We start from the raw sequence: 12,236 nt of genomic DNA on the forward strand, positions 1-12,236 counted from the left end.
TCCAGGGTCGAAGCAATGGCGCCGGTGTCTATCATAAAAGGTAAGATCTGCCCTTCTACGGACAGGCTGATAATCGGCTGGCTGGTGTCGTGTGCGCCAGACCTCCTCCTCCTCAGTCTCATTATCATCAAACAGCATGGGCAGTCCAGACAGGTCAGGAGGTACCTCCGTTTTACTTTTGCCGGCTTCATCCTTACCTTGTCGTCTATCCTTAACCTGCCGATCTATCGTCTCGTTATCCTGTTTTCCCTTACTCGTATCATAATCCTCATACAGACCTTTTAATGTCTCCCACGATTTCAAATTTCTTTCACTGTCACATACACTAATCGCTCTGTGACGTGCATTGTGCTCCCAACTACTTTGCTTAGATCTGTTATTTAATTCTTCGGCCGTTTTTCTCCAGTTGGACATTAAAACCTTTCATTTTTGTCCGGTATTACGTTTCCAAATTGCGTCTTCTGCCTTCAGACATTTATCTAAGTCCCAGGTCCCACCCAAAGGCCAAATTTCACCACCCAATTTCTGATTTAGGCATGCCGATAACCTTCGGTAATCATTTTCACTTTCAGGATCATCTCCACATAGTTTAAATAATGGCGTGTTATTTCCGGATTTATCTAATGTTTGCCCCATACTTCCTAGTCGCGTGGGTCAGCCACCTCCTTTTCTCACATCCACTTCAGGGTCCTGAAAAGAAAGGAGACCTCACACTGAAAGGAGACCTTTTAGAAACATGTAAAATGACCCCTTTCGAACAGACTCACTCAACTCCACTGTCACCAGGATCGTTACAGAAAATCTTTCTTACCAAATGCAACAGGTGAACACACATTATAGTTCAATAGTGTCTGCATTATTGTTTCATACATTATTATCACACATTCGTACATTATTATTGTATATATTATTATAGAACATAAAACATAGAATAGTACAGCACAGTACAGGCCCTTCGGCCCACAATGTTGTGCCGACGCTCAAACCCTGCCTCCCATATAAGCCCCCACCTTAAATTCCTCCATATACCTGTCTAGTCGTCTCTTAAACTTCACTAGTGTATCTGCCTCCACCACTGACTCAGGCAGTGCATTCCACGCACCAACCACTCTCTGAGTAAAAACACCTTCATCTAATATCCCCTTTGAAATTCCCACCCCTTAAAGCCATGTTCTCTTGTGTTGAGCAGTGGTGCCCCGGGGAAGAGGCCCTGGCTATCGACTCTATCTATTCCTCTTATTATCTTGTACACCTCTATCATGTCTCCTCTCATCCTCCTTCTCTCCAAAGAGTAAAGCACTAGCTCCCTTAATCTCTGATCATAATGCATACTTTCTAAACCAGGCAGCATCCTGGTAAATCTCCTTTGTACCCTTTCCAATGCTTCCACATTCTTCCTATAGTGAGGCGACCAGAACTGGACACAGTACTCCAAGTGTGGCCTAACCAGAGTTTTATAGAACTGCATCATTACATCGCGACTCTTAAACTCTATCCCTCGATTTATGAAAGCTAACACCCCATAAGCTTTCTTAACTACCCTATCCACCTGTGAGGCAACTTTCAGGGATCGGTGGACATCTACCCCAAGATCCCTCTGCTCCTCCACACTACCAAGTATCCTGCCATTTACTTTGTACTCTGCCTTGGAGTTTGTCCTTCCAAAGTGTACCACCTCACAGTTCTCCGGTTGAACTCCATCTGCCACTTCTCAGCCCACTTCTGCATCCCATCAATGTCTCCCTGCAATCTTTGACAATCCTCTACAATATCTACAACACCACTAACCTTTGTGTCGTCTGCAAACTTGCCAACCCACCCTTCTACCCCAACATCCAGGTCGTTAATAAAAATCACGAAAAGTAGAGATCCCAGAACAGATCCTTGTGGGACACCACTGGTCACAATCCTCTAATCTGAATGTATTTCCGCCAGAACGACCCTCTGCCTTCTGCAGGCAAGCCAATACTGGCCAAACTTCCCTGGATCCCATGCATTCTGACTTTTTGAATAAGCCTACCGTGTGGAACCTTGTCAAATGCCTTACTAAAATCCATATAGATCATATCCACTGCACTACCCTTATCTATATGCCTGGTCACCTCCTCAAAGAACTCTATCAGGCTTGTTAGACACGATCTGCCCTTCACAAAGCCATGCTGATTGTCCCTGATCAGACCATGATTCTGTAAATGCCCAGAGACGTAAGGCTCACTGGTCTATAATTACCCGGACTATCCCTACTACATTTTTTGAACAAGGGGAGAACATTCGCCTCCCTCCAATCCTCCGGTACCATTCCCGTGGACGACGAGGACATTATTCTCTATTTTATTTTAAAGTCTGCACGTTGCTTAAAGTGTTTTTAAATGTTGCTGCTGAAACGAATAAATTTCCCACTGGGGATCAATAGAATATTTATTAAATGATGATTATCATTATCATCATCATCCTCCAGCCCTTTATCTCTCTCATCAACCAACTACCCAGCTCTTTACTTCACTCCTCCTCCTCTTCCGCTTTTACCTCTCACCTCACCTGCCCCACAGTATTACCCCCTCCCTTCCTTTCCAGATCTGAAGAAGGATGTTGGTCTGAAACGGCGACTGTTCACTCCTCTCCATAGTTGTCCGCCCCCTGACTTTCCTCCAGCATTTTCCTGGGGTTGCTTTGGATTTACGCATCCGCAGATTTTATCTTGTTACACACATGCGCATGCGCAGAGGTTTGAGGCACCATTCCCCCAAATCGCGCATGCGCGCAGTAGAGGAGCGGATCGCAAGGTTCGGCTGCAGGTAGGAGGGGTCTCCAGTCGGGAATTAAACATCGGCGTCTGAAACGCGTTTGAAGGGCTATTACTTTGAGTTCCTACCGCGCTGGTCCTACACCCCAGGACAGCCCCGGTTCGTTCCCTTTCCCTCAGCCCCTCAATCTGTATCCGAGCCCCGCCGGGCTTTTGGCTGATGAGGGCTGGAGCCGCCGCCATTTCTGCGGCGCATGCGCATCACGTGATTTTTGGTGGCTGACGGTCTGGTTTCTCGTTCGTGGGGCCTTCTGGGTAAAGAGGCAGCCATGGGTGACACTGCCAGCGTTGTCCCCGTACAGTAGGAGGAAATGGGAGCCAATGTACCTCCTAAACACTGCCGAGTTCCAGCTATGTAAATCTGAGGATTAGTGACTCGGAACAAAAATGTATTTCCCAGTTAATCTCGGATGAAGAGTCTACCTTCTAGTCAGTAAAATGTTAATTAGTGCTGTATGGCAAAAAAAATCTTTACGTCAGATTTAGTTCTCTCTGGGTAAATAACGATATGAAACACCTTTGTCCTCGATGACAAGTGACTTGTGGGTTTCACATCACGAAAGTGCCGCACTCCGATCAGAATAACTACCACCCTACTCTTCATGCAACACACACAAACAATGCTGGTGGAACGCAGCAGGCCAGGCAGCATCCATAGGAAGAGGTACAACGGACGTTTCGGGCCGAGACCCTTCGTCAGGACTAACTGAAGGAAGTGATAGTACGAGATTTGAAAGTGGGAGGAGGAGATCCGAAATGATAGGAGAAGACAGGAGGGGGAGGGATGGAGCTAACAGCTGGAAAGTTGATTGGCAAAAGGGACACGAGGCTGGAGAATGGAGAGGATCATGGGATGGGAGGATGAGGGAGAAAGGAAGGGGGAGGGGGGAAAAATAATAAATAAATAAATAAATAAGGGATGGGGTACAAAGGGGAAGTGGGGCATTAACAGAAGTTAGAGAAATCAATGTTTATGCCATCAGGTTGGAGGCTACCCAGATGGAATATAAGGTGTTGTTCGCCCAACTTGAGTGTGGCTTCATCTTTACAGTAGAGGAGGCCGTGGATAGACATATCAGAATGGGAATGGGACATGGAATTAAAATGTGTGGCTACTGGGAGATCCTGCTTTCTCTGGTGGACAGAGCGTAGGTATTCAGTGAAATGGTCTCCCAACCTGTGTTGGATCTTGCCAATATATAGAAGGCCGCATCGGGAGCACCAGATGCAGTATATCACCCCAGCCGACTCACAGGTGAAGTGTAAGAGCATGTGTAGCACTTGTTCCGCTTACAAGTATAAGTGACGGGAGGGAGATCGGTGGGAAGGGATGGGGTGACGAGTGGACAAGGGAGTCGTGTAGGGAGGGATCCCTGCGGAAAGTGGGGGGTGGAGGGAAGGAAGGATGTGCTCAGTGGTGGAATCCCGTTGGAGGTGGCAGAAGTTACGGAGAATTATATGTTGGACCCGGAGGCTGGTAGGATGGTAGGTTAGGACAAGGGAAATGTATTCCTAGTGGGGTGGTGGGAGGATTGGATGAGAGCAGATATGCATGAAATGGGAGAGATGCATTTGAGAACAGAGTTGATAGTGGAGGAAGGGAAGCTTCTTTCTTTAAAAAAGACATCTCCTTCGTCTTGGAATGAAAAGCCTCATCCTGACAGCAGATGCGGCAGAGACGGAGGAATTGTGAGAAGGGGATGGCATTTTTGCGAGAGACATGGTGGGAAGAGGAATAGTCCAGGTAGCTGTGAGTGTCCGTAGGCTTATAGTAGACATCAGTAGATAAGCTGTCTCCAGAGATAGAGACAGAAAGATCAAGAAGTGGGAGGGAGGTGTCGGAAATGGACCAGGTAAACTTGAGGGCAGGGTGAAAGTTGGAGGCAAAGTTACTGAAGTGAACGAGCTCAACATGCGTGCAGGAAGCAGCGCCAATGCAGTCATCGATGTAGCGAAGGAAAAGTGGGGGACAGATACCAGTATAGGCTTGGAACATGAATTATTCCACAAAGCGAACAAAAAAGCAGGCATAGCTGGGACCCGTATGGGTGCCCATGACTACACCTTCATGGCCCTAACCTTCATGGTCATTGGCATTGCCATCGATGGATTCATCAGTGTCAATCAGCTGGGGGGGTGGAGGGGGATGCCTGTAATTAGAAAATCTCCAGGATCATAGATGTAGTAACAAGTGCTGTTTGTAAAGTTGTGGAACATGACCAGAACTTGAAATGATACCAAAGGTCAGGACAAATTGAGCTAAGTCACAGGTTGACTGGAGGCAGAAATAGCCCATTCTCATACAGACAGAGAATTTGATAGTCACTCAGGATGCCTGATCCGTGCCTTGTTAGAAGATGAGGAGTTCATATAGAAACATAGAAATTTACAGCACATTACATGCCCTTCGGCCCAGAACGTTGTGCTGATCGTGCAACCTAATTGAGAAGCGGTCTAGAATTTTCCTACCACATAGCCCTCTGCTTTTCCTAGCTCCATATATCTATCTGAGAGTCTCTTAAAATACCCTATTGTATCCACCTCTCCCACCTTCGCAGTGTATTCAACACACCCACCACTCTCTGTGTGTAAAACTTGCCTCTGACATCCCCCTTGTACCTACTTCCAAACACCTTAAAACTGTGCCCCCTCATGTGAGCCATTTCAGTCTTGGGAAAAAGCCTCTGGCCCTCATCATCTTATTCACCTCTATCAGGTCACCTCTCATCTTCTGTTGCTCCAAAGTTCACTCAACCGATTCTCATAAGGCATGTTCTCCAATCCAAGCAACATCCTTGTAAATCTTTTCTGCACTCTTTCTATATTATCCTCATGCTTCCTGTAGTGAGGTGACCAGAATTGAATTAAACACCAAAAGTGGGGTTTAACTAAGGCCTTATATATTGGTAACATTACCTCATGGCTTTTGATCTCAGTCCCATGGCTGATGAAGGATTTCCTAAACAACAATGTTAACCTGAACAGCACCTTTGCGTGTACTATTGACATGGACTCCAAGATCTCGCTGATCCTCCACACTGCCACGAGTCCGAACATTAATATTGTTTTTTGTCTTCAAATTGGACCTAACAAAATGAACCACTGGGTTGAACTCCACCTGCCACCTCTCAGCCCAGATTTGCATCCTATCAATGTGTCGCAGTAACTTCTGACAACCAACCTGACTATCCACAACACCTCAACTTTTGTGTCATCAGCAAACTTACTACCCCACCCTTCTACTTTCTCGTGAAGGTCATTTGTAAAAATTAGAAAGAAGAGAGGTCCTAGAACAGATCCCTGTGAAACACTATTGATCACCGTCCTCCATGAAGAATGTGAACCATCTACAACCTCACTTTGCCTCCTGTGGACAAGCCAATTCTGGATCCACAAAGCAAGGTCTCCTTGGATCCTTGTCTTGTTACTTTCTGAATGGGCCTCACATGAGGAACATTGTCAAAAGTCTTACTGAAAGCCATGTATGCTACACCCAGTGCTCTACTTTCATCAGCGTGTTTTGTTACATCGTCAAAGAATTCAATCAGGGTTGTAAAGCATGACCTGCCCTTGACAAAGCCATGCTGACTACCCCTAATCAAATTATATCTCTGCAAATGTTCATAAATACTGCCTGCCAGGATCTTCTCCAACAACTTGCCCACCACTGAAGTAAGGTTCACTGGTCTATACTTTCCTAGGTTACCTCTACACCCTTTCTTGAACAAGAGAACAATGTCTTCCAGTCCTCTGGTTCTTCTCCTGTCCTGATTGATAATACAAAGGTCATTGCCAGAGGCTCAGCAATCTCCTCCCTCGCTCCCCACAGTAGCCTGGGATATATCTCAACCTGAGCTGAACTGGGTAATATTGTAATGCCAGACATCACACTGAAAGGAGACCTTTTAGGACCCTGAAGACCTCAGGATAAGATAAGATAGAGGCAGGAAAGTTGTTTTCACTGGCAGGTGAGACTAGAACTAGAGGACATTGCCTCAAGATTCGGGGGATGTGGGACGGAAATGAGGAGGAACTGTTTCTCCCAGAGAGTGGTGAATCTGCAGGTTTCTCTGCCCAAAGAAGCAGTGGAGGCAGCCTCAGTAAATGTTTTTGAGAGAAGGTTGGATAGATTTCAGCACAGTAGGGGGGTTAAGGGATATGGGGAAAAGGCAGGTAGGTGGAGATGAGTCCATGGCCAGATCAGCCATGATCTTATTAAATGGTGGAACAGGCTCGACGGGCCAGATGGCCAACTCCTGCTCCTATTTCTTATGTTCTTGAGTTCTCACCACAGACTAAAATCTCACCTGGAATATTTTGTAAATATTTTTACAGGTTCAAAATGGCGGAACACTTGTGTACCAGAAGCTCAAAAACAACATGTCAGTTTTGCTCTTTCTGTCTGGATATTTAAAGAGTGAACAAGTATTTTCCTTGTAACATCAACACATCTATTTCCGATCCTTGGAGATGAAGAATGATCTCATCCCAGCTGGAAATGTATTCTGTCTCTGAAATAAAGTTTTCTGTTGTAACTCAGTGAAATTCACTGGAACCGGGAGCTGAGAAACACCAGCATTAGTTCACTGGAGATCAGTTCTTCAACTGCATTGATTGTACAAGGGATTCAAACGTCTGACTTTCTGAATTGCCAGAGAATTGATCGTAGTGAGATATCATTCTCCTTCTCTCAGTGTGGGAAGAGATTCACTCACAGACTACCCGCAGACACGCCAGTGAGTTCACAGTGGGGAGAGGCCATTCACCCGCTCTGTGTGAGGGAGGGGAACCACTCAGTCATCAAGTCTGAAGACACCTCAGCAAGTTCACACCATAGTGAGATGCTCCACCTGTTCTGACTGTGGGAAGCAATTCATTCTGTCATCGATGCTGAAGATAATCCGAAAATTCACTAGCTCACTCACACACTCAACCACAGCACAGTGACAGCAGTGAGTTCACACCGGGGAGAAGCCATTCACCTGTTCTGGATGTGAAAAAGGGTTCACGCAATCATCTCAACTGAATGAACATCAGCAAGTTCACACTGAGAAGATGCCATTTATCTGCTCAGACTGTGGGAAGGGATTCACTCACTTTTCAACACTACAGAGACACCAGCGAGTTCACACTGGGGAGAGGCCATTCACCTGCTCAGACTGTGGGAAGGCATTCACTCGGTCATCTCACCTACTGACGCACCAGTTAGTTCACACCTGGGACAGGCCATTCACATGCTCTGAATTTGGAAAGGGATTCATTCGGTCACATCACCTACTGAGTCACCAGTTAGTTCACACTGGGGAGTGGCCATTCTGCTGCTCTGAATGTGGGAAGGGATTCACTCAGTCATCCACCCTTGTGAAGGACTACGGAATTCACACTGGGGAGAGGCCATTCACCTGCTCAGACTGTGGGAAGGGATTCACTCGGCCATCTCACCTACTGACACATCAGTTAGTTCACACTGGAGAGAAACCATTCACCTGCTCAGATTGTGGGAAAGAATTCACACGGTCATATAACTTGAAAGTTCATCAGCGAATTCACACTGGGGAGAAGCCGTACACCTGCTCAGACTGTGGGAAGGAATTCACACGGTCATCTGACTTAAAAATACATCAGCGAGTTCACACGGGCGAGAAACCATTCACCTGTTCAGATTGTGGGAAGGAATTTGCACGGTCATCTGACCTGAAAGTACATCAGCGACTTCACACCGGGGAGAGGCCATTTACCTGTTCCGAATGTGGGAAGAGATTCACTAGATCATCTCACCTACTGACACACCAGTTAGTTCACACTGGGAAGAAACCATTCACCTGCTCAGTCTGTGGGAAGCAATTCATTTGGTCATCTGACTTGAAAGTTCATCAGCGAGTTCACACTGGGGAGAAGCCATTCACCTGTTCTGAATGTGGGAAGAGATTTACTCGGTCTTCTCAACTGAAGGAACATCAGCGAATTCACACTGGGGAAAAACCTTTCAAATGCTCAGACTGTGGGAAGGAATTCAGTCGGTCATCTCAACTGAACGAACATCAGCGAGTTCACACTGGGGAGAGGCCTTTCACTCGGCATCCCTGTAAACCCTCCACCACCCACCCCAACACATTCAGGTGATGGCTGACTTGAGAACGACACCGACCGTGGCAGGTGGCAGGTCTCACAAATCACATTCACACCAGCTAACTTTTTTTTTAACCTACAGATTTGCACAGTTATCTTGACTAAACTGCTTCCTACCTTCCTATCTTTACATCCCTCCCCCCCATTAATCTCCCTCCTGAAATATTCCTTGCCAGCAAGGGAAGTTCTACACACTCCCATTTACTTCCTCCCTCAGCTCCATTCTGGATCACAAACAGTCCTTCCAGGTGAGGCAACACTTCACCTGCGAGTCTGTCAGATTGATCTACTCTATCTGATGCTCCCGGTGTGACCTCCTCTACATCAGTGAGACCCAATGCAGTCCATTTTGCAATTACATTTGCTCTATCTGCAAGAAACAGAATTGACCATTCACAAACAAGCGAAAATCTGCAGATGCTGGAAATCCAAGCAACACACATAAAATCTTTTCAATGATTTAAAATTCCCTGCCCCGATCATCTTATTTTCACTGTGGATACCCCGTCCATATACACCTCCACCTCCCACCAGGAAAGCCACAGAGCTCTCCGTTTCCACCTGGACACCAGATCCGACGAGTTCCCTCCACCACCACTCTCCTGCTCTTCGTTTCGCTTGTCTTCTTTGTTTGAGCTGAGCTCTACTGTCACTTCTCTCTGTCATCTTGCAGTAAACTGGTGTGAGTCACGTGTGTGAATGATTTGGAGGAAAATGTAGGTCGGACAATTAGTGAGGGTGTGCATGACACCAGAACTGGTGTGTGGTGAAAGTGAGGGTTGTCTACAATGGGACAGAGATCAGCTGGGAATGTGGGCTCAGGAACGGCAGGTGGAGCTTAACTGGGACAAGCAAAATGTGATTGATTTTGGGAAGTTAAACCAGAGCAGAACATACAGAGTGAATGACAGGGCCCAGGGAGTGTGGCAGAGCAGAGGGGCAGAGGGATACAAGTACAGAGTTCCCTGAAAGTGGTGACACACGTAGACGGGGTAGTGAAGAAAGTGTGGACAAGTTCTTTGCTGTGTAAATGGTCTTGTCATTATCCAGTTGTAAGCCGGTGAATTAACTTCATCTTTCTTCTCTTAGAGGGACAAGAATGCTGGAAACCATGCCATCTGGGTGAGTGCAGGGAACCACAGCATTTCACTGTATGAGCCAACAGTGAAGCCCACAGTACACAGTTCACAGTACAAGCACGAGACAGCAGATGGTATTGCAAAGGTCAAATGGCTACAGCAATTAATCGACACTACTAAGGAAGTCCATTAAATCGCAGACCATAATGTGGAAAAGAAAACACAGCAGCTTAGAGCTAATTTTGACATGCGAACAAAACTTTGGAAGTTGGAAAGATGACAGAAGGTTACGACCTCCATACATCAGCTGGGGTCTATCACATTTCTGAGATATGCAAGGTCATGTCAGGGACAGAGCCAGCCCATCAGTCTGTGTGACGAAGGCTCATCACTGACTACGGACGGCACATGGCGCACTTGGGAAAACACTCATCCCCAGCAGTAATAGTGACTGGGTCTGAATCAGAGCTGCTGCATGGAGCTGTCTCATATAGAGGCAGCAACAACCTGCACAGGTGTGCTGATGGTGGAGGATACCATTTTTAATTGGATAATTGAGTTAATTAGCTTTTGGTTGGTCTGGGGGGAGGGGCTTAGCAGTTACAAGCCTCGGGTTACCAAGGCTTTGGGGTTAGTTTTCTTTTGTGTTTAGTCTGAGGGTGGCTATATATATATATATATATATATATATATATATATATTGTGTTTTCTTCCCAGTTTTTTGTCTTGCTTTGAGGTAAGTGAAAGCACCTCAATCTATTTTTGCGACTCAAGCCATCTTGTTATTTTTCTTAAACAATTGACCCACAGTTTTTTTGTGGCAGTCTGTCAGATCCAGACAGCTCTAGAGAGTTTAGGTTGGCACCATATGAACCAACTTGGAGATAGTGAATGTTCTTTGGAAGCTGAGGTCCATAAGTCACATTGTCAATGGGATGCTCTGGATGGAGATGATGATACTCTCAGATTTATCTTTCAGCCAATTGACGATGGTGACGGTGAAGGAGCAGTTGACCCCTCAGTGAGTTGGGCAAACACTTTCACTTTGCACCCAGAGCTGAAGGGTAGTTCACTTCATAGTCAGCATCCACAAGGGTGGGTTAAGGCAAGGCGATCTTTTCCCTCCTCTCAGCCAAGGCAGAGACAATGGAGGAGAGAAACAGATACGTTCGTCACCAAATGTTCTGGGAATGAAGCGGGGGATAGAGAAGTTGAATTTCAAGGAGGTATCAGGTAATCAGATAAGTACAGAAATTGCTTTTGATGGTTTATTCACAGATATTCAGAAATGGTTGATGTTGGAATACGACTGATAAGTGTCCTCGTAATGGTCGAATGCTCAATTGAAGGTTACATGTTCTCCAATAAAGTGTATTATTTCCCAGTTGTATATTCGTTATTCATGTGGACTGATGGAAGTGTAGTGGTAGCTAAGTGTCATTCCTCTGTCACTCAGTTAGCCACTTCCACATGGGAGGAGTTCACACACTGTACGAGCAGGGTTGTCAATAAAGATCTGTTGAGTATCCTGCATGCGGATGTCCTGGTGTGCTCTGCACTATCCCTCAATAACGTAAACAACATGGAGTAAGAAGTGGTTCATCAATGCAAAATCAATGGGTTGAAGATCTGACCTCCAGTGAACAAATGCTGGTGCGTTCTCAGCAGCCCAGTTCCGGTAGATTTCACTGAATTACAACAGAAAATTTATTTCAGACAAAACTTGTTTTGACAGTATTCTGAGAGGTGTATCATTGTGCAGTTTGTTATATCAAATAAAAGTGCAGAGCATTTTCTAAAGGGAGGGGAATATCAAACATCTGAGCTGCAAAGACACTTGAGAGTCCTTGTGCTGGATTCCCTGGAGGTTAGTTTGTAGGCTGAGTTGGCAAGGAAGAAAAATACTATGTATGCATTCATTTCAGGAGGACCAGAATATACACTCGAGGATGTATTGTTAAATATTTATAATGCACAGGCGAGGCGTCACTTGGAGTATTGGATGATAGGCAAATTGCAGTGGGTCCAGGTGCCTGCTGAAGCGGGAGTTGATCTCAGCCATAATCCAACTCTCAAAGCACTTCGTCACCTAAGATGAGAGTGCTAGTGAACAATAGTCATTAAGGGAGCTCACCCAGCTCTTCCTGGGCACTGGTATAATTGTAGCCCTTTGGAAGTCGGTGGGAAGTTCCGACCATAGCAATGAGATTGAAAATGTCTTTTAA

At 45.9% G+C, this 12,236-nt stretch overlaps 1 pseudogene; it reads left to right on the forward strand.

The window, feature by feature from the left end:
* LOC134346408 (zinc finger protein 91-like) overlaps positions 1 to 11,498 on the forward strand; it is a 37,651-nt pseudogene extending 26,153 nt beyond the window's left edge.
* Positions 11,499 to 12,236: the final 738 nt, after the last annotated feature.

This window comes from Mobula hypostoma, chromosome 5, assembly GCF_963921235.1.
Source record: "Mobula hypostoma chromosome 5, sMobHyp1.1, whole genome shotgun sequence".
Classification (NCBI taxonomy): Eukaryota; Metazoa; Chordata; class Chondrichthyes; order Myliobatiformes; family Myliobatidae; genus Mobula; species Mobula hypostoma.